The 20849-nt window shown below is 49.3% G+C and overlaps 1 pseudogene; it reads left to right on the top strand.

Moving 5' to 3' along the window:
• Positions 1-5595: 5595 nt before the first annotated feature.
• LOC135532689 (intersectin-2-like) overlaps positions 5596-20849 on the top strand; it is a 32627-nt pseudogene continuing 17373 nt past the window's right edge.

Raw genomic sequence — 20849 nt, 5'->3', positions numbered from 1 at the left:
TACCAGTACAGGCCGGTGGAAAGGAGAGAAGCACCTTGGAGGGGGTAGTTACCAGTACAGGCCGGTGGAAAGGAAAGAGAGAAGCACCTTGGAGGGGGTAGTTACCAGTACAGGCCGGTGGAAAGGAGAGAAGCACCTTGGAGGGGGTAGTTACCAGTACAGGCCGGTGGAAAGGAGAGAGAAGCACCTTGGAGGGGTAGTTACCAGTACAGGCCGGTGGAAAGGAGAGAAGCACCTTGGAGGGGGTAGTTACCAGGACAGGCCGGTGGAAAGGAGAGAACCACCTTGGAGGGGGTAGTTACCAGTACAGGCCGGTGGAAAGGAGAGAAGCACCTTGGAGGGGGTAGTTACCAGTACAGGCCGGTGGAAAGGAGAGAACCACCTTGGAGGGGGTAGTTACCAGTACAGGCCGGTGGAAAGGAGAGAACCACCTTGGAGGGGTAGTTACCAGTACAGGCCGGTGGAAAGGAGAGAAGGGGTAGTTACCAGTACAGGCCGGTGGAAAGGAGGGGGTAGTTACCAGTACAGGCCGGTGGAAAGGAGAAGCACCTTGGAGGGGGTAGTTACCAGTACAGGCCGGTGGAAAGAGAAGCACCTTGGAGGGGTAGTTACCAGTACAGGCCGGTGGAAAGGAGAGAAGCACCTTGGAGGGGGTAGTTACCAGTACAGGCCGGTGGAAAGGAGAGAAGCACCTTGGAGGGGGTAGTTTCCAGTACAGGCCGGTGGAAAGGAGAGAAGCACCTTGGAGGGGGTAGTTACCAGTACAGGCCAGTGGAAAGGAGAGAAGAACACCTTGGAGGGGTAGTTACCAGAACAGGCCAGTGGAAAGTAGAGAAGCACCTTGGAGGGGTAGTTACCAGTACAGGCCGGTGGAAAGGAGAGAAGCCAGTACAGGCTTGGAAAGGAGGAAGCACCTTGGAGTTTACCAGTACAGGCCGGTGGAGGGGTAGTTAAGGGCCAGTGGAAGGAGAAGCACCTTGGAGGGGTAGTTTCCAGTACAGGCCGGTGGAAAGGAGAGAAGCACCTTGGAGGGGTAGTTACCAGTACAGTACAGGCCAGTGGAAGTTACCAGTACAGGCCAGAGAAGCACCTTGGAGGGGGTAGTTACCAGGACAGGCCGGTGGAAAGGAGAGAACCACCTTGGAGGGGGTAGTTACCAGTACAGGCCGGTGGAAAGGAGAGAAGCATCTTGCCAACGAGGGGCTGGGTAGAAGACCCTGCCAACGAGGGGCAGAACACCCTGCCAACGAGGGGCGGGCGGAACACCCTGCCAACGAGGGGCGGGCAGAACACCCTGCCAACGAGGGGCTGGGTGGAACACCCTGCCAACGAGGGGCTGGGTGGAACACCCTGCCAACGAGGGGCGGGCGGAACACCCTGCCAACGAGGGCGCGGGCGGAACACCCTGCCAACGAGGCGGGCAGAACACCCTGCCAACGAGGGGCGGGCAGAACACCCTGCCAACGAAGGGCGGGCAGAACACCCTGCCAACGAGGGGCGGGCAGAACACCCTGCCAACGAGGGGCGGGCAGAACACCCTGCCATCGAGGGGCGGGCAGAACACCCTGCCAACGAAGGGCGGGCAGAACACCCTGCCAACGAGGGGCGGGCAGAACACCCTGCCAACGAGGAGCTGAGCAGAGAAGCACCTTGGAGGGGAGGTAGTTTTCAGTACAGGCCGGTGGAAAGCAGAGAGGGTGGTAAGCGCTACACCAGGCAGCGGGAGAGTCCAAAAGACTCCGGTCAAGTGGAGTTAAAGTTTGGCAGATGTCCAAAAACAGCCAAGGCAAAATGTCAAGTGGATGGACGAAAACAGCAGTAGGCAGGTGTCTGCTCAGATAATGCCCCAGTGCCAACAGCATGCTTTGTTTAATGCCAGTGACAAGTCTTTGGTAAAACAATAGAAAAGAGTAGATGGCTACCCTGGAGCCTGAAGTTCTAACAGTCAGTTCCTTAACAGGTTAATGTTTAGCAATAATTGGAAGAAGCAATTTCATAGATTCATCAATTGCAGCGTCTGGATGGTGCAACAGTCCACAGCCTCCCCATACTTCAACAACAGTCCACAGCCTCCCCATACTTCAACAACAGTCCACATCCTCCCTATACTTCAACAGTCCACAGCCTCCCCATACTTCAACAGTCCACAGCCTCCCCATACTTCAACAGTCCACAGCCTCCCCATACTTCAACAGTCCACCGCCTCCCCATACTTCAACAGTCCACCGCCTCCCCGTACTTCAACAGTCCACCGCCTCCCCATACTTCAACAGTCCACCGCCTCCCCATACTTCAACAGTCCACCGCCTCCCCATACTTCAACAGTTCACAGCCTCCCCATACATCAACAGTCCACAGCCTCCCCATACTTCAACAGTCCACAGCCTCCCCATACTTCAACAGTTCACAGCCTCCCCATACTTCACAACAGTCCACAGCCTCCCCATACTTCACAACAGTCCACAGCCTCCCCATACTTCACAACAGTCCACAGCCTCCCCATACTTCAACAGTCCACAGCCTCCCCATACTTCAACAGTCCACAGCCTCCCCATACTTCAACAGTCCACAGCCTCCCCGTACTTCAACAGTCCACAGCCTCCCCATACTTCAACAGTCCACAGCCTCCCCATACTTCAACAGTCCACAGCCTCCCCATACTTCACAACAGTCCACAGCCTCCCCATACTTCAACAGTCCACAGCCTCCCCATACTTCAACAGTCCACAGCCTCCCCATACTTCAGCAGTCCACAGCCTCCCCATACTTCAGCACTCCACAGCCTCCCCATACTTCAACAGTCCACAGCCTCCCCATACTTCAGCAGTCCACCGCCTCCCCATACTTCAACAGTCCACAGCCTCCCCATACTTCAACAGTCCACCGCCTCCCCATACTTCAGCAGTCCACAGCCTCCCCATACTTCAGCAGTCCACAGCCTCCCCATACTTCAGCAGTCCACCGCCTCCCCATACTTCAGCAGTCCACCGCCTCCCCATACTTCAACAGTCCACAGCCTCCCCATACTTCAACAGTCCACCGCCTCCCCATACTTCACAACAGTCCACAGCCTCCCCATACTTCAACAGTCCACAGCCTCCCCATACTTCAACAGTCCACAGCCTCCCCATACTTCAACAGTCCACAGCCTCCCCATACTTCAACAGTCCACAGCCTCCCCATACTTCAACAGTCCACAGCCTCCCCATACTTCAGCAGTCCACAGCCTCCCCATACTTCAGCAGTCCACAGCCTCCCCATCCACAGACAAGGAGCAGTAGTAGGTTACAGCAGCACAAACCAAGCACTGGAGTAGACAACCCAATATACACAACTCGTAAGGAGGAGCAGAAATGTCCATCAGAGTCAGAGATATATTTCCCATCCACTCGGTTTTCTACAGTAAAGTCTGGAAATAGACCTCATCATGCATTTTTGCTATCTGGATCAATTAGTGATGCCTGATCCTGTCTGCCTCCCAAATGGCCCCTATGCCCTATGTACATGTAAGGCAATACTTTGGTCCAAGACCCTATTCGCTATATAGTGCACTACTTTGATCCAGGGCCTATAGGGAATACGGTGCACTACTTTGGTCCAGGGCCTATAGGGAATAGGGTGCACTACTTTGGTCTACGCCTATAGGGAATAGGGTGCACTACTTTGGTCTAAGCCTATAGGGAGTAGGGTGCACTACTTTGGTCTAAGCCCATAGGGAGTAGGGTGCACTACTTTGGTCTAAGCCTATAGGGAGTAGGGTGCCATTGAGGGGACTCAGTCCCTGACTCCCATCTGATCCCCTCAACAATAATGTAAAACTCACTTTACCTAATAATTCAAAAATAAATACACAAATTGGCTTCATATGAACCATTACAATTGATTATATAGTATGAAAGATTCTTCTGATATATTCATTTTCTACTCCCCTACCCTCTGTCCCTCCTCCCTCCCCGTCCCTCTCTCTCCCCTCTCCCCCGTCCTCCCCTCTCTCCCCGTCCTCCCCTCTCTCCCCCGTCCTCCCCTCTCTCCCCAACTCTCTCTCTATCCCTGTCCCTCTCTCCCCCCTCCTCCTCTCTCTCCCCCTCCTCCCTCTCTCTCCCCGTCCCTCTCTCTCCCCCGTCTCTCTCTCTCCCCCTCCTCCTCTCTCTCCCCGTCCCTCTCTCTCCCCGTCCCTCTCTCTCCCCGTCCTCCCCTCTCTCTCTCCATCCTCCCCTCTCTCCCCATCTCTCTCTCTCTCTATCCCCATCCCTCTCTCTCTCCCCGTCCCTCTCTCTCTCCCCCGTCCCTCTCACTTTCCCCGTCCCTCTCACTCTCCCCGTCCCTCTCACTCTTCCGGTCCCTCTCACTCTTCCGGTCCCTCTCTCTTCCCGTCCCTCTCTCTCCCCGTCCCTCTCTCTCCCGTCCTCCCCTCTCTCCCCCCGTCCTCCCCCTCTCTCCCCGTCCTCCCCTCTCCCCCGTCCCTCTCTCTCTCCCCGTCCCTCTCTCCCCCTCCCTCCTCTCTCTCCCCCTCCTCCTCTCTCTCCCCTCCTCCTCTCTCTCCCCCTCCTCCCTCTCTCCCCCTCCTCCTCTCTCTCCCCTTCCTTCCTCTCTCTCCCCCCTCCTCCTCTCTCTCCCCCCCTCCTCTCTCCCCGTCCCTTTCTCTCCCCATCCTCTCCTCTCTCCCCCGTCCCTCTCTCTCCCCCCTCCCTCCTCTCTCCCCCTCCTCTCTCCCCCTCCTCTTCTCTCCCTCCCCCCTCCTCCTCTCCCCTCCCTCCTCTCTCTCCCCGTCCCTCTCTCTCCCCGTCCTCCCCCTCTCTCCCCGTCCCCCCTCTCCCCGTCCCTCTCTCTCCCCCCCTCCCTCTCCCCCCTCCTCCTCTCTCTCCCCCCTCCTCTCTCTCCCCCTCCTCCTCTCCCCCCCTCCCTCTCCCTCCTCCTCTCCCCCCTCCTCCTCTCTCTCCCCTCCTCCTCTCTCTCTCCCCCCCTCCTCCCCTCTCTCTCCCCTCCTCCTCTCTCTCTCCCCCTCCTCCTCTCTCTCTCTCTCCCTCCCCTCTCCTCCGCCCCTCCCTCTCTCTCCCCGTCCCTCTCTCTCCCCGTCCTCTCTCTCCCCGTCCTCCCCTCTCTCCCCGTCCTCCCTCTCTCCCCATCCTCCCCCTCTCTCCCCCGTCCCTCTCTCTCTCCCCGTCCCTCTCTCCCCCTCCTCCTCTCTCTCTCCCCGTCCCTCTCTCCCCCTCCTCCTCTCTCCCCCTCCTCCCTCTCTCTCCTCCCCGTCCCTCTCTCTCCCCGTCCCTCTCTCTCCCCCGTCCCTCTCTCTCCCCGTCCCTCTCTCTCCCCGTCCCTCTCTCTCCCCCCATCCTCCTCTCTCTCCCCCTCCTCCTCTCTCTCCCCCTCCTCCTCTCTCTCCCCCGTCCCTCTCTCTCCCCGTCCCTCTCTCTCCCCGTCCCTCCCCTCTCTCCCCGTCCCTCTCTCCCCCTCCTCCCTCTCTCTCCCCCTCCTCCTCTCTCTCCCCCTCCTCCTCTCTCTCCCCCTCCTCCTCCTCTCTCCCCGTCCCTCTCTCTCCCCGTCCTCTCCTCTCTCCCCTTCCCTCTCTCCCCTCCCTCCTGTCTCTATAGATGCAGTCAGCATGTGGAACATCAGTCCAGAGGAGAGACTGAAACATGATAAACAGTTTAACTCTCTGACACCTGTCCTGGGATACATATCGGGTGAGTCTCCGAATCACATACCTGACCTGACCGTGTATCTAACAGGTGTGTGTGTTTTGTGTATCTAACAGGTGTAGGTGTGTGTGAGTGTGTGTGTGTGTGTGTTTATAACAGGTGTGTGTGTAACATGTTTATATGCATTTAACAGGTGTGTGTGTGTGTGTGTATCTAACAAGTGTGTGTATCTAACGTGTGTGTGTGTATCTAGCAGGTGTGTGTGTATCTAACAGGTGTGTGTGTGTATGTGTATCTAACAGGTGTGTGTGTGTATGTGTATCTAACAGGTGTAGGTGTGTGTGTGTGTTTATAACAGGTGTGTGTGTAACATGTTTATATGCATTTAACAGGTGTGTGTGTGTGTGTGTGTATCTAACAAGTGTGTGTATCTAACAGGTGTGTGTGTGTATCTAACAGGTGTGTGTGTGTATATAACAGGTGTGTATCTCACAGGTGTGTGTGTGTGTATCTCACAGGTGTGTGTGTATATAACAGGTGTGTTTATATAACAGGTGTGTATCTAACTGGTGCGTGTGTGTGTGTATCTAACAGGTGTGTGTGTGTGTATCTAACAGGTGTGTGTGTGTGTATAACAGGTGTGTGTCTAACAGGTGTGTGTGTGTGTGTGTGTGTGTATCTAACAAGTGTGTGTGTGTATCTAACAAGTGTGTGTGTGTGTGTGTGTGTGTGTGTGTATCTAACAAGTGTGTGTATATATAACCGGTGTGTGTGTGTCTAACAGGTGTGTGTGTATCTAACAGGTGTGTGTGTGTGTGTGTATCTAACAGGTGTGTGTGTGTGTGTGTGTGTGTGTGTGTGTGTGTGTGTGTATCTAACAGGTGTGTATGTGTGTGTGTGTATCTAACGTGTGTGTGTGTGTGTGTGTGTGTGTTTAACAGGCGTGTGTGTGTGTTTCTAACAGGTGTGTGTGTGTGTGTGTGATATTGTGTGTGTATATGTACAGTGTGTGTGATATTGTGTGTGTGTGTGTATCTAACAAGTGTGTGTGTGTGTGTGTGTGTGTGTATCTAATGGGTGTGTGTGTGTATCTAACAGGTGTGTGTGTACCTAACAGGTGTGTGTGCGTGTATCTAACAGGTGTGTGTGTGTCTAACAGGTGCGTGTGTGTCTAACAGGTGCGTGTGTGTGTCAAACAGGTGTGTGTGTGTGTCTAACAGGGGTGTGTGTGTGTCTAACAGGTGTGTGTGTGTGTCTAACAGGTGTGTGTGTGTGTGTGTCTAACAGGTGTGTGTGTGTGTCTAACAGGTGTGTGTGTGTGTCTAACAGGTGTGTATGTGTCTAACAGGTGTGTGTGTGTGTCTAACAGGTGTGTGTGTGTGTGTCTAACAGGTGTGTGTGTGTGTGTCTAACAGGTGTGTGTGTGTGTGTGTCTAACAGGTGTGTGTGTGTGTCTAACAGGTGTGTGTGTGTGTGTCTAACAGGTGTGTGTGTGTGTCTAACAGGTGTGTGTGTGTGTCTAACAGGTGTGTGTGTGTGTGTCTAACAGGTGTGTGTGTGTCTAACAGGTGTGTGTGTGTGTGTAACAGGTGTGTGTGTGTCTAACAGGTGTGTGTGTGTGTCTAACAGGTGTGTGTTGTGTTGTGTAGGTGAACAGGCGAGTCAGTTCTTCCTCCAGTCTGGTCTTCCTCCTTCAGTCCTGGCTGAGATCTGGTGAGAAAACACACATCCCAGCCCCCCTAGGTGGAAACACCCTGTCCCCCCCCCCCTATGTGGAAGCACTGTCCTGTCATTAGAGTGGTGCTGTGTGTCCTGTTGTTAGAGTGGTGCTGTGTGTCCTGTCATTAGAGCGGTGCTGTGTGTCCTGTCATTAGAGCGGTGCTGTGTGTCCTGTCGTTAGAGCGGTGCTGTGTGTCCTGTCATTGGAGTGGTGCTGTCGTTAGAGTGGTGCTGTGTGTCCTGTCGTTAGAGCGGTGCTGTGTGTCCTGTCATTAGAGTGGTGCTGTGTGTCCTGTCATTAGAGAGGTGCTGTGTGTTCTGTCGTTAGAGTGGTGCTGTGTGTCCTGTCATTAGAGTGGTGCTGTGTGTCCTGTCATTAGAGTGGTGCTGTGTGTCCTGTCATTAGAGTGGTGCTGTGTGTCCTGTCATTAGAGTGGTGCTGTGTGTTCTGTCGTTAGAGCGGTGCTGTGTGTTCTGTTGTTAGAGTGGTGCTGTGTGTCCTGTTGTTAGAGTGGTGCTGTGTGTCCTGTTGTTAGAGCGGTGCTGTGTGTCCTGTCGTTAGAGCGGTGCTTCTTTGTCCTGTTGTTAGAGTGGTGCTGTGTGTCCTGTTGTTAGAGCGGTGCTGTGTGTCCTGTCATTAGAGTGGTGCTGTGTGTCCTGTCGTTAGTGGTGCTGTGTGTCCTGTCGTTAGAGCGGTGCTGTGTGTCTTGTTGTTAGAGTGGTGCTGTGTGTCCTGTTGTTAGAGTGGTGCTGTGTGTCCTGTTGTTAGAGCGGTGCTGTGTGTCCTGTTGTTAGAGTGGTGCTGTGTGTCCTGTTGTTAGAGTGGTGCTGTGTGTCCTGTCGTTAGAGCGGTGCTGTGTGCCCTGTCGTTAGAGCGGTGCTGTGTGTCCTGTTGTTAGAGTGGTGCTGTGTGTCCTGTTGTTAGAGTGGTGCTGTGTGTCCTGTTGTTAGAGTGGTGCTTTGTGTCCTGTTGTTAGAGCTTTGCTGTGTGTCCTGTCATTAGAGCGGTGCTGTGTGCCCTGTCATTAGAGTGGTGCTGTCATTAGAGCGGTGCTGTGTGTCCTGTCATTAGAGCGGTGCTGTGTGTCCTGTTGTTAGAGTGGTGCTGTCATTAGAGCGGTGCTGTGTGTCCTGTCATTAGAGTGGTGCTGTCATTAGAGCGGTGCTGTGTGTCCTTTTGTTAGAGTGGTACTGTCATTAGAGCGGTGCTGTGTGTCCTGTTGTTAGAGTGGTGCTGTCATTAGAGCGGTGCTGTGTGTCCTGTCATTAGAGTGGTACTTTCATTAGAGTGGTGCTGTGTGTCTTGTCATTAGAGCGGTGCTGTGTGTCCTGTCATTAGAGCTTTGCTATGTGTCCTGTCATTAGAGTGGTGCTGTGTGTCCTGTTGTTAGAGTGGTGCTGTGTGTCCTGTTGTTAGAGCGGTGCTGTGTGTCCTGTCGTTAGAGCGGTGCTGTGTGTCCTGTTGTTCGAGTGGTGCTGTGTGTCCTGTTGTTAGAGCGGTGCTGTGTGTCCTGTCATTAGAGTGGTGCTGTGTGTCCTGTCGTTAGTGGTGCTGTGTGTCCTGTCATTAGAGCGGTGCTGTGTGTCTTGTTGTTAGAGTAGTGCTGTGTGTCCTGTTGTTAGAGTGGTGCTGTGTGTCCTGTCGTTAGAGCGGTGCTGTGTGTCCTGTCGTTAGAGCGGTGCTGTGTGTCCTGTTGTTAGAGTGGTGCTGTGTGTCCTGTTGTTAGAGTGGTGCTGTGTGTCCTGTCGTTAGAGCGGTGCTGTGTGTCCTGTCGTTAGAGTGGTGCTGTGTGTCCTGTCGTTATAGTGGTGCTGTGTGTCCTGTCGTTATAGTGGTGCTGTGTGTCCTGTCGTTAGAGCGGTGCTGTGTGTCCTGTTGTTAGAGTGGTGCTGTGTGTCCTGTTGTTAGAGTGGTGCTGTGTGTCCTGTTGTTAGAGTGGTGCTGTGTGTCCTGTCGTTAGAGCGGTGCTGTGTGTTCTGTTGTTAGAGCGGTGCTGTGTGTCCTGTTGTTAGAGTGGTGCTGTGTGTCCTGTTGTTAGAATGGTGCTGTGTGTCCTGTTGTTAGAGCGGTGCTGTGTGTCCTGTCATTAGAGCGGTGCTGTGTGTCCTGTTGTTAGAGTGGTGCTGTGTGTCCTGTTGTTAGAGTGGTGCTGTGTGTCCTGTTGTTAGAGCGGTGCTGTGTGTCCTGTTGTTAGAGCGGTGCTGTGTGTCCTGTTGTTAGTGGTGCTGTGTGTTCTGTTGTTAGAGCGGTGCTGTGTGTCCTGTTGTTAGAGTGGTGCTGTGTGTCCTGTTGTTAGAATGGTGCTGTGTGTCCTGTTGTTAGAGCGGTGCTGTGTGTCCTGTCATTAGAGCGGTGCTGTGTGTCCTGTTGTTAGAGTGGTGCTGTGTGTCCTGTTGTTAGAGTGGTGCTGTGTGTCCTGTTGTTAGAGCGGTGCTGTGTGTCCTGTTGTTAGAGTGGTGCTGTGTGTCCTGTTGTTAGAGTGGTGCTGTGTGTCCTGTCGTTAGAGCGGTGCTGTGTGTCCTGTCGTTAGAGCGGTGCTGTGTGTCCTGTTGTTAGAGTGGTGCTGTGTGTCCTGTTGTTAGAGTGGTGCTGTGTGTCCTGTCGTTAGAGCGGTGCTGTGTGTTCTGTTGTTAGAGCGGTGCTGTGTGTCCTGTTGTTAGAGTGGTGCTGTGTGTCCTGTTGTTAGAGTGGTGCTGTGTGTCCTGTTGTTAGAGTGGTGCTGTGTGTCCTGTTGTTAGAGTGGTGCTGTGTGTCCTGCTGTTAGAGTGGTGCTGTGTGTCCTGCTGTTAGAGTGGTGCTGTGTGTCCTGTCGTTAGAGCGGTGCTGTGTGTCCTGTTGTTAGAGCGGTGCTGTGTGTCCTGTTGTTAGATTGGTGCTGTGTGTCCTGTTGTTAGAGTGGTGCTGTGTGTCCTGTTGTTAGAGTGGTGCTGTGTGTCCTGTCGTTAGAGCGGTGCTGTGTGTTCTGTTGTTAGAGCGGTGCTGTGTGTCCTGTTGTTAGAGTGGTGCTGTGTGTCCTGTTGTTAGAGCGGTGCCGTGTGTCCTGTCGTTAGAGCGGTGCTGTGTGTCTTGTTGTTAGAGCGGTGCTGTGTGTCCTGTTGTTAGAGTGGTGCTGTGTGTCCTGTTGTTAGAGCGGTGCTGTGTGTCCTGTTGTTAGAGCGGTGCTGTGTGTCCTGTTGTTAGAGTGGTGCTGTGTGTCCTGTCGTTAGAGCGGTGCTGTGTGTCCTGTCGTTAGAGCGGTGCTGTGTGTCCTGTCGTTAGAGTGGTGCTGTGTGTCCTGTCGTTAGAGCGGTGCTGTGTCTCCTGTCATTAGAGCGGTGCTTTGTGTCCTGTTGTTAGAGTGGTGCTGTGTGTCCTGTTGTTAGAGTGGTGCTGTGTGTCCTGTTGTTAGAGTGGTGCAGTGTGTCCTGTCGTTAGTGCGGATATATACTAAATCAGTGTTTATCTAGGCTTTATAACGTCCCCCTCTTGCCCTCTCTCTCTCCCCCTACTCTCTCTCACCTCCTCTCTCTCTCTTCTTTCTCTCCTCCCCTCTTCTCCCCCCAGGTCCCTAGCTGATATGGGTAGTGATGGGAGGATGGACCAACTAGAGTTCTCGATTGCCATGAAGCTGATTAAACTGAGGCTGCAGGGCCGGGGCCTTCCCCCCTCTCTACCAATCAGCATGAAGCAGCCACCCACTGCCACGCCCACCTCCATTATGAAGTCTTCAGCATGCTTTGGTAGGGCCAGATGGATCTAGGATCAGGTCATAGTCTCAGTAGGAGTGGTGATCTAGGAACAGGTCATAGTCTCAGTAGGAGTGGTGATCTAGGATCAGGTCATAGTCTCAGTAGGAGTGCTGATCTAGGATCAGGTCATAGTCTCAGTAGGAGTGGTGATCTAGGATCAGGTCATAGTCTCAGTAGGAGTGGTGATCTAGGATCAGGTCATAGTCTCAGTAGGAGTGGTGATCTAGGATCAGGTCATAGTCTCAGTAGGAGCGGTGATCTAGGATCAGGTCATAGTCTCAGTAGGAGTGGTGATCTAGGATCAGGTCATAGTCTCAGTAGGAGTGGTGATCTAGGATCAGGTCATAGTCTCAGTAGGAGTGGTGATCTAGGATCAGGACATAGTCTCAGTAGGAGTGGTGATCTAGGATCAGGTCATAGTCTCAGTAGGAGTGGTGATCTAGGATCAGGTCATAGTCTCAGTAGGAGTGGTGATCTAGGATCAGGTCATACAGAGTCTCAGTAGGAGTGGTGATCTAGGATCAGGTCATAAAGAGTCTCAGTAGGAGTGGTGATCTAGGATCAGGTCATAGTCTCAGTAGGAGTGGTGATCTAGGATCAGATCATAGTCTCAGTAGGAGTGGTGATCTAGGATCAGGTCATACAGAGTCTCAGTAGGAGTGGTGATCTAGGATCAGGTCATAAAGAGTCTCAGTAGGAGTGGTGATCTAGGATCAGGTCATAAAGAGTCTCAGTAGGAGTGGTGATCTAGGATCAGGTCATAGTCTCAGTAGGAGTGGTGATCTAGGATCAGGTCATAGTCTCAGTAGGAGTGGTGATCTTGGATCAGGTCATAGTCTCAGTAGGAGTGGTGATCTAGGATCAGGTCATAGTCTCAGTAGGAGTGGTGATCTTGGATCAGGTCATAGTCTCAGTAGGAGTGGTGATCTAGGATCAGGTCATAGTCTCAGTAGGAGTGGTGATCTAGGATCAGGTCATAGTCTCAGTAGGAGTGGTGATCTAGGAACAGGTCATAGTCTCAGTAGGAGTGGTGATCTAGGATCAGGTCATAGTCTCAGTAGGAGTGGTGATCTAGGATCAGGTCATAAAGAGTCTCAGTAGGAGTGGTGATCTAGGATCAGGTCATAGTCTCAGTAGGAGTGGTGATCTAGGATCAGGTCATAGTCTCAGTAGGAGTGGTGATCTAGGATCAGGTCATAGTCTCAGTAGGAGTGGTGATCTAGGATCAGGTCATAGTCTCAGTAGGAGTGGTGATCTAGGATCAGGTCATACAGAGTCTCAGTAGGAGTGGTGATCTAGGATCAGGTCATAGTCTCAGTAGGAGTGGTGATCTAGGATCAGGTCATAGTCTCAGTAGGAGTGGTGATCTAGGATCAGGTCATACAGAGTCTCAGTAGGAGTGGTGATCTAGGATCAGGTCATAAAGAGTCTCAGTAGGAGTGGTGATCTAGGATCAGGTCATAGTCTCAGTAGGAGTGGTGATCTAGGATCAGGTCATAGTCTCAGGAGGAGTGGTGATCTAGGATCAGGTCATAGTCTCAGTAGGAGTGGTGATCTAGGATCAGGTCATAAAGAGTCTCAGTAGGAGTGGTGATCGAGGATCAGGTCATAAAGAGTCTCAGTAGGAGTGGTGATCTAGGATCAGGTCATACAGAGTCTCAGTAGGAGTGGTGATCTAGGATCAGGTCATAGTCTCAGTAGGAGTGGTGATCTAGGATCAGGTCATAGTCTCAGTAGGAGTGCTGATCTAGGGTCAGGTCATAGTCTCAGTAGGAGTGGTGATCTAGGATCAGGTCATACAGAGTCTCAGTAGGAGTGGTGATCTAGGATCAGGTCATAGTCTCAGTAGGAGTGGTGATCTAGGATCAGGTCATAGTCTCAGTAGGAGTGGTGATCTAGGATCAGGTCATAGTCTCAGTAGGAGTGCTGATCTAGGGTCAGGTCATAGTCTCAGTAGGAGTGGTGATCTAGGATCAGGTCATACAGAGTCTCAGTAGGAGTGGTGATCTAGGATCAGGTCATAGTCTCAGTAGGAGTGGTGATCTAGGATCAGGTCATAGTCTCAGTAGGAGTGGTGATCTAGGATCAGGTCATAGTCTCAGTAGGAGTGGTGATCTAGGATCAGGTCATACAGAGTCTCAGTAGGAGTGGTGATCTAGGATCAGGTCATAGTCTCAGTAGGAGTGCTGATCTAGGGTCAGGTCATAGTCTCAGTAGGAGTGGTGATCTAGGATCAGGTCATACAGAGTCTCAGTAGGAGTGGTGATCTAGGATCAGGTCATAGTCTCAGTAGGAGTGGTGATCTAGGATCAGGTCATAGTCTCAGTAGGAGTGGTGATCTAGGATCAGGTCATACAGAGTCTCAGTAGGAGTGGTGATCTAGGATCAGGTCATAGTCTCAGTAGGAGTGGTGATCTAGGATCAGGTCATAGTCTCAGTAGGAGTGGTGATCTAGGATCAGGTCTATGTCTCAGTAGGAGTGGTGATCTAGGATCAGGTCATAGTCTCAGGAGTGCTGATTTGAGAATATGTGGGACAGTGGGATAATATCATTCTCTCTACCTCCACAGGTATGGGCTCGATGCCAAATGTGTTCGTCGGCATGCCCGTCCTGACCCCGATGCCCGTTATCCCCACCCTGACTTCTGTGCCCTCCCTGGTTCCCATGACGATGCCCCTGGCCAATGGCAACTCCAGCCTCCTCAACCCATCTCCATTTAGCACCACTCCAGGTAAATATAGTGCAAGATAATAGTTACCGACCCAGGGCTTTGAAATGCACTATTTAAAAAGGGGATAAGGGTCGGTTCGGCAAGGGACATAGTAGTAAACACATTGTTTTCTACATCTGGGACTCGGCCACAAGGTATTCATTGTATCATACAGTGAAATATGAATGGGTTATGTATGGTTCAGTATAGTAGAGAGGGGTTATGTATGGTCCAGTATAGTAGAGAGGGGTTATGTATGGTTCAGTATAGTAGAGAGGGGTTATGTATGGTTCAGTATAGTAGAGAGGGGTTATGTATGGTCCAGTATAGTAGAGAGGGGTTATGTATGGTTCAGTATAGTAGAGAGGGGTTATGTATGGTCCAGTATAGTAGAGAGGGGTTATGTATGGTTCAGTATAGTAGAGAGGGGTTATGTATGGTCCATTATAGTAGAGAGGCGTTATGTATGGTGTTATACAGTCCAGTATAGTAGAGAGGGGTTATGTATGGTGTTATACAGTCCAGTATAGTAGAGAGGGTTATGTATGGTGTTATACAGTCCAGTATAGTAGAGAGGGTTGATGTATGGTGTTATACAGTTCAGTATAGTAGAGAGGGGTTATGTATGGTTCAGTATAGTAGAGAGGGGTTATGTATGGTGTTATACAGTTCAGTATAGTAGAGAGGGGTTATGTATGGTTCAGTATAGTAGAGAGGGGTTATGTATGGTGTTATACAGTCCAGTATAGTAGGGAGGGGTTATGTATGGTCCAGTATAGTAGAGAGGGGTTATGTATGGTGTCATACAGTCCAGTATAGTAGAGAGGGGTTATGTATGTTGTTATAAAGTCCAGTATAGTAGAGAGGGGTTATGTATGGTTCAGTATAGTAGAGAGGGGTTATGTATGGTCCAGTATAGTAGATAGGGGTTATGTATGGTCCAGTATAGTAGAGAGGGGTTATGTATGGTCCAGTATAGTAGAGAGGGGTTATGTATGGTGTTATACAGTTCAGTATAGTAGAGAGGGGTTATGTATGGTGTCATACAGTCCAGTATAGTAGAGAGGGGTTATGTATGGTCCAGTATAGTAGATAGGGGTTATGTATGGTCCAGTATAGTAGAGAGGGTTTATGTATGGTGTTATACAGTTCAGTATAGTAGAGAGGGGTTATGTATGGTCCAGTATAGCAGAGAGGGGTTATGTATGGTGTCATACAGTCCAGTATAGTAGAGAGGGTTATGTATGGTCCAGTATAGTAGAGAGGGGTTATGTATGGTGTCATACAGTCCAGTATAGTAGAGAGGGGTAATGTATGTTGTTATACAGTCCAGTATAGTAGATAGGGGTTATGTATGGTCCAGTATAGTAGAGAGGGTTTATGTATGGTGTTATACAGTTCAGTATAGTAGAGAGGGGTTATGTATGGTCCAGTATAGCAGAGAGGGTTATGTATGGTGTCATACAGTCCAGTATAGTAGAGAGGGGTTATGTATGGTCCAGTATAGTAGAGAAGGGTTATGTATGGTGTCATACAGTCCAGTATAGTAGAGAGGGGTTATGTATGGTGTCATACAGTCCAGTATAGTAGAGAGGGTAATGTATGTTGTTATACAGTCCAGTATAGTAGAGAGGGTAATGTATGTTGTTATACAGTCCAGTATAGTAGAGAGGGGTTATGTATGGTTCAGTATAGTAGAGAGGGGTTATGTATGGTGTCATACAGTCCAGTATAGTAGAGAGGGGTTATGTATGGTGTTATACTGTCCAGTATAGTAGAGAGGGGTTATGTATGGTCCAGTATAGTAGAGAGGGGTTATGTATGGTGTTATACTGTCCAGTATAGTAGAGAGGGGTTATGTATGGTGTTATATAGTCCAGTATAGTAGAGAGGGTTATGTATGGTGTTATATAGTCCAGTATAGTAGAGAGGGATTATGTATGGTGTTATACAGTCCAGTATAGTAGAGAGGGGTTATGTATGGTTCAGTATAGTAGAGAGGGTTATGTATGGTGTTATACAGTCCAGTATAGTAGAGAGGGGTTATGTATGGTTCAGTATAGTAGAGCGGGGTTATGTATGGTCCAGTATAGTAGAGAGGGGTTTATGTATGGTTCAGTATAGTAGAGAGGGGTTATGTATGGTCCAGTATAGTAGGGAGGGGTTATGTATGGTTCAGTATAGTAGAGAGAGGTTATGTATGGTCCATTATAGTAGAGAGGGTTATGTATGGTTCAGTGTAGTAGGGAGGGGTTATGTATGGTGTTATGCAGTCCAGTATAGTAGAGAGGGGTTATGTATGGTCCAGTATAGTAGAGAGGTGTTATGTATGGTCCAGTATAGTAGAGAAGGGTTATGTATGGTCCAGTATAGTAGAGAGGGGTTATGTATGGTGTTATACAGTTCAGTATATTAGAGAGGGTTATGTATGGTCCAGTATAGTAGAGAGGGTTATGTATGGTCCAGTATAGTAGAGAAGGGTTATGTATGGTCCAGTATAGTAGAGAGTGGTTATGTATGGTCCAGTATAGTAGAGGGGTTATGTATGGTTCAGTATAGTAGAGAGTGGTTATGTATGGTCCAGTATAGTAGAGAGGGGTTATGTATGGTTCAGTATAGTAGAGAGGGGTTATGTATGGTCCATTATAGTAGAGGCGTTATGTATGGTGTTATATGGTCCAGTATAGTAGAGAGGGGTTATGTATGGTCCAGTATAGTAGAGAGGGGTTATGTATGGTGTTATACTGTCCAGTATAGTAGAGAGGGGTTATGTATGGTCCATTATAGTAGAGGCGTTATGTATGGTGTTATATGGTCCAGTATAGTAGAGAGGGGTTATGTATGGTCCAGTATAGTAGAGAGGGGTTATGTATGGTGTTATATAGTCCAGTATAGTAGAGAGGGATTATGTATGGTGTTATACAGTCCAGTATAGTAGAGAGGGGTTATGTATGTTGTTATACAGTCCAGTATAGTAGAGAGGGGTTATGTATGGTGTTATATGGTCCAGTATAGTAGATAGGGGTTATGTATGGTTCAGTATAGTAGAGAGGGGTTATGTATGGTTCAGTATAGTAGAGAGGGGTTATGTATGGTGTTATACAGTCCAGTATAGTAGAGAGGGGTTATGTATGTTGTTATACAGTCCATTATAGTAGAGAGGGGTTATGTATGGTTCAGTATAGTAGAGAGGGGTTTATGTATGGTTCAGTATAGTAGAGCGGGGTTATGTATGGTCCAGTATAGTAGAGAGGGGTTTATGTATGGTTCAGTATAGTAGAGAGGGGTTATGTATGGTCCAGTATAGTAGAGAGGGGTTATGTATGGTTCAGTATAGTAGAGAGAGGTTATGTATGGTTCAGTATAGTAGAGAGGGGTTATGTATGGTGTTATACAGTCCAGTATAGTAGAGAGGGGTTATGTATGGTGTTATACAGTTCAGTATATTAGAGAGGGTTATGTATGGTCCAGTATAGTAGAGGGGTTATGTATGGTCCAGTATAGTAGAGAAGGGTTATGTATGGTCCAGTATAGTAGAGAGGGGTTATGTATGGTCCAGTATAGTAGAGAGGTGTTATGTATGGTTCAGTATAGTAGAGAGTGGTTATGTATGGTCCAGTATAGTAGAGAGGGGTTATGTATGGTTCAGTATAGTAGAGAGGGGTTATGTATGGTCCATTATAGTAGAGGCGTTATGTATGGTGTTATATGGTCCAGTATAGTAGAGAGGGGTTATGTATGGTGTTATATAGTCCAGTATAGTAGAGAGGGGTTATGTATGTTGTTATACAGTCCATTATAGTAGAGAGGGGTTATGTATGGTTCAGTATAGTAGAGAGGGGTTATGTATGTTGTTATACAGTCCAGTATAGTAGGGAGGGGTTATGTATGGTCCAGTATAGTAGAGAGGGGTTATGTATGGTCCAGTATAGTAGAGAGGGGTTATGTATGGTCCAGTATAGCAGAGAGGGGTTATGTATGGTGTTATACAGTCCAGTATAGTAGGGAGGGGTTATGTATGGTCCAGTATAGTAGAGAGGGGTTATGTATGGTCCAGTATAGTAGAGAGGGGTTATGTATGGTCCAGTATAGCAGAGAGGGGTTATGTATGGTGTTATACAGTCCAGTATAGTAGGGAGGGTTATGTATGGTCCAGTATAGTAGAGAGGGGTTATGTATGGTGTCATACAGTCCAGTATAGTAGAGAGGGGTTATGTATGTTGTTATAAAGTCCAGTATAGTAGAGAGGGGTTATGTATGGTTCAGTATAGTAGAGAGGGGTTACGTATGGTCCAGTATAGTAGATAGGGGTTATGTATGGTCCAGTATAGTAGAGAGGGGTTATGTATGGTCCAGTATAGTAGAGAGGGGTTATGTATGGTGTCATACAGTCCAGTATAGTAGAGAGGGTAATGTATGTTGTTATACAGTCCAGTATAGTAGAGAGGGGTTATGTATGGTCCAGTATTGTAGATAGGGGTTATGTATGGTCCAGTATAGTAGAGAGGGGCTATGTATGGTGTTATACTGTCCAGTATAGTAGAGAGGGGTTATGTATGGTGTTTTACTGTCCAGTATAGTAGAGAGGGGTTATGTATGGTTCAGTATTGTAGAGAGGGGTTATGTATGGTTCAGTATAGTAGAGAGGGGTTATGTATGGTTCAGTATAGTAGAGAGGGGTTATGTATGGTCCAGTATAGTAGAGAGGGGTTATGTATGGTCCAGTATAGTAGAGAGGGGTTATGTATGGTTCAGTATAGAAGAGAGGGGTTATGTATGGTCCAGTATAGTAGAGAGGGTTATGTATGGTTCAGTGTAGTAGAGAGGGGTTATGTATGGTTCAGTATAGTAGAGAGGGGTTATGTATGGTCCAGTATAGTAGAGAGGGGTTATGTATGGTCCAGTATAGTAGAGAGGGGTTATGTATAGTCCAGTATAGTAGAGAGGGGTTATGTATGGTTCAGTATAGTAGAGAGGGGTTATGTATGGTCCAGTATAGTAGAGAGGGGTTATGTATGGTCCAGTATAGTAGAGAGGGTTATGTATGGTCCAGTATAGTAGAGAGGGTTATGTATGGTCCAGTATAGTAGAGAGGGGTTATGTATAGTCCAGTATAGTAGAGAGGGTTATGTATGGTTCAGTATAGTAGAGAGGGGTTATGTATGGTCCAGTATAGTAGAGAGGGTTATGTATGGTCCAGTATAGTAGAGAGGGGTTATGTATAGTTCAGTATAGTAGAGAGGGGTTATGTATGGTGTTATACAGTCCAGTATAGTAGAGAGGGGTTATGTATGGTCCAGTATAGTAGAGAGGGGTTATGTATGGTCCAGTATAGTAGAGAGGGGTTATGTATAGTTCAGTATAGTAGAGAGGGGTTATGTATGGTGTTATACAGTCCAGTATAGTAGAGAGGGGTTATGTATGGTCCAGTATAGTATAGAGGGGTTATGTATGGTCCAGTATAGTAGAGAGGGGTTATGTATGGTGTTATACAGTCCAGTATAGTAGAGGGGTTATTTATGGTTCAGTATAGTAGAGAGAGGTTATGTATGGTCAGTATAGTAGAGAGGGGTTATGTATGGTGTTATACAGTCCAGTATAGTAGAGGGGTTATGTATGGTCCAGTATAGTAGAGAGGGGTTATGTATGGTCCAGTATAGTAGAGAGGGGTTATGTATGGTCCAGTATAGTAGAGAGGGGTTATTTATGGTCCAGTATAGTAGAGAGGGGTTATGTATGGTCCAGTATAGTAGAGAGGGTTATGTATGGTCCAGTATAGTAGAGAGGCGTTATGTATGGTGTTATACAGTCCAGTTAGGATGTAATCAGACCTGATATATACACTGCTCAAAAAAATAAAGGGAACACTTAAACAGCACAATGTAACTCCAAGTCAATCACACTTCTGTGAAATCAAACTGTCCACTTAGGAAGCAACACTGATTTACCGTAAATGTCACATGCTGTTGTGCAAATGGAATAGACAACCGGTGGAAATTATAGGCAATTAGCAAGCCCCCCCCCCAAAGGAGTGGTTCTGCAGGTGGTGACCAGGCCACTTCTAAGTTCCTATGCTTCCTGGCTGATGTCTTGGTCACTTTTGAATGCTGGTGGTGCTTTCACTCGAGTGGTAGCATAAGACGGAGTCTAGAACCCACACAAGTGGCTCAGGTAGTGCAGCTCATCCAGGATGGCACATCAATGTAAGCTGTGTCTGTCAGTGTGTCCAGAGCATGGAGGCGCTACCAGAAGACAGGCCAGTACATCAGGAGATGTGGAGGAGGCCGTAGGAGGGGCAACAACCCAGCAGCAGGACCGCTACCTCTGCCTTTGTGCAAGGAGGAGCAGGAGGAGCACTGCCAGATCCCTGCAAAATGACCTCCAGCAGGCCACAAATGTGCCTGTGTCTGCTTAAACGGTCAGAAACAGACTTCATGAGGGTGGTTTGAGGGCCCGACGTCCACAGGTGGTGGTTGTGCTTACAGCCCAACACCGTGCAGGACGTTGGCATTTGCCAGAGAACACCAAGATTGGCAAATTCGCCACTGGCGCCCTGTGCTCTTCACAGATGATAGCATGTTCACATTGAGCACATGTGACAGACGTGACAGAGTCTGGAGACGCCGTAGAGAACGTTCTGCTGTCTGCAACATCCTCCAGCATGACCGGTTTGGCGGTGGGTCAGTCATGGTGTGGGGTGGCATTTCTTTTGGGGGCCGCACAGCCCTCCATGTGCTCGCCAGAGGTAGCCTGATTGCCATTAGGTACCGAGATGAGATCCTCAGACCCCTTGTGAGACCGTATGCTGGTGCGGTTGGCCCTGGGTTCCTCCTAATGCAAGACAATGCTAGACCTCATGTGGCTGGAGTGTGTCAGCAGTTCCTTTAAGAGGAAGGCATTGATGCTATGGACTGGCCCGCCCGTTCCCAGACCTGAATCCAATTGAGCACATCTGGGGCATCATGTCTCGCTCCATCCACCAACGCCACGTTACACCAGACTGTCCAGGAGTTGGCGGATGCTTTAATCCAGGTCTGGGAGGAGATCACCT

Source organism: Oncorhynchus masou, unplaced genomic scaffold, assembly GCF_036934945.1.
Source record: "Oncorhynchus masou masou isolate Uvic2021 unplaced genomic scaffold, UVic_Omas_1.1 unplaced_scaffold_1988, whole genome shotgun sequence".
NCBI lineage: Eukaryota > Metazoa > Chordata > Actinopteri > Salmoniformes > Salmonidae > Oncorhynchus > Oncorhynchus masou.
Note: the sequence above shows the minus strand (reverse complement) of the source record. Positions and strands in the feature narration are given on the sequence as shown.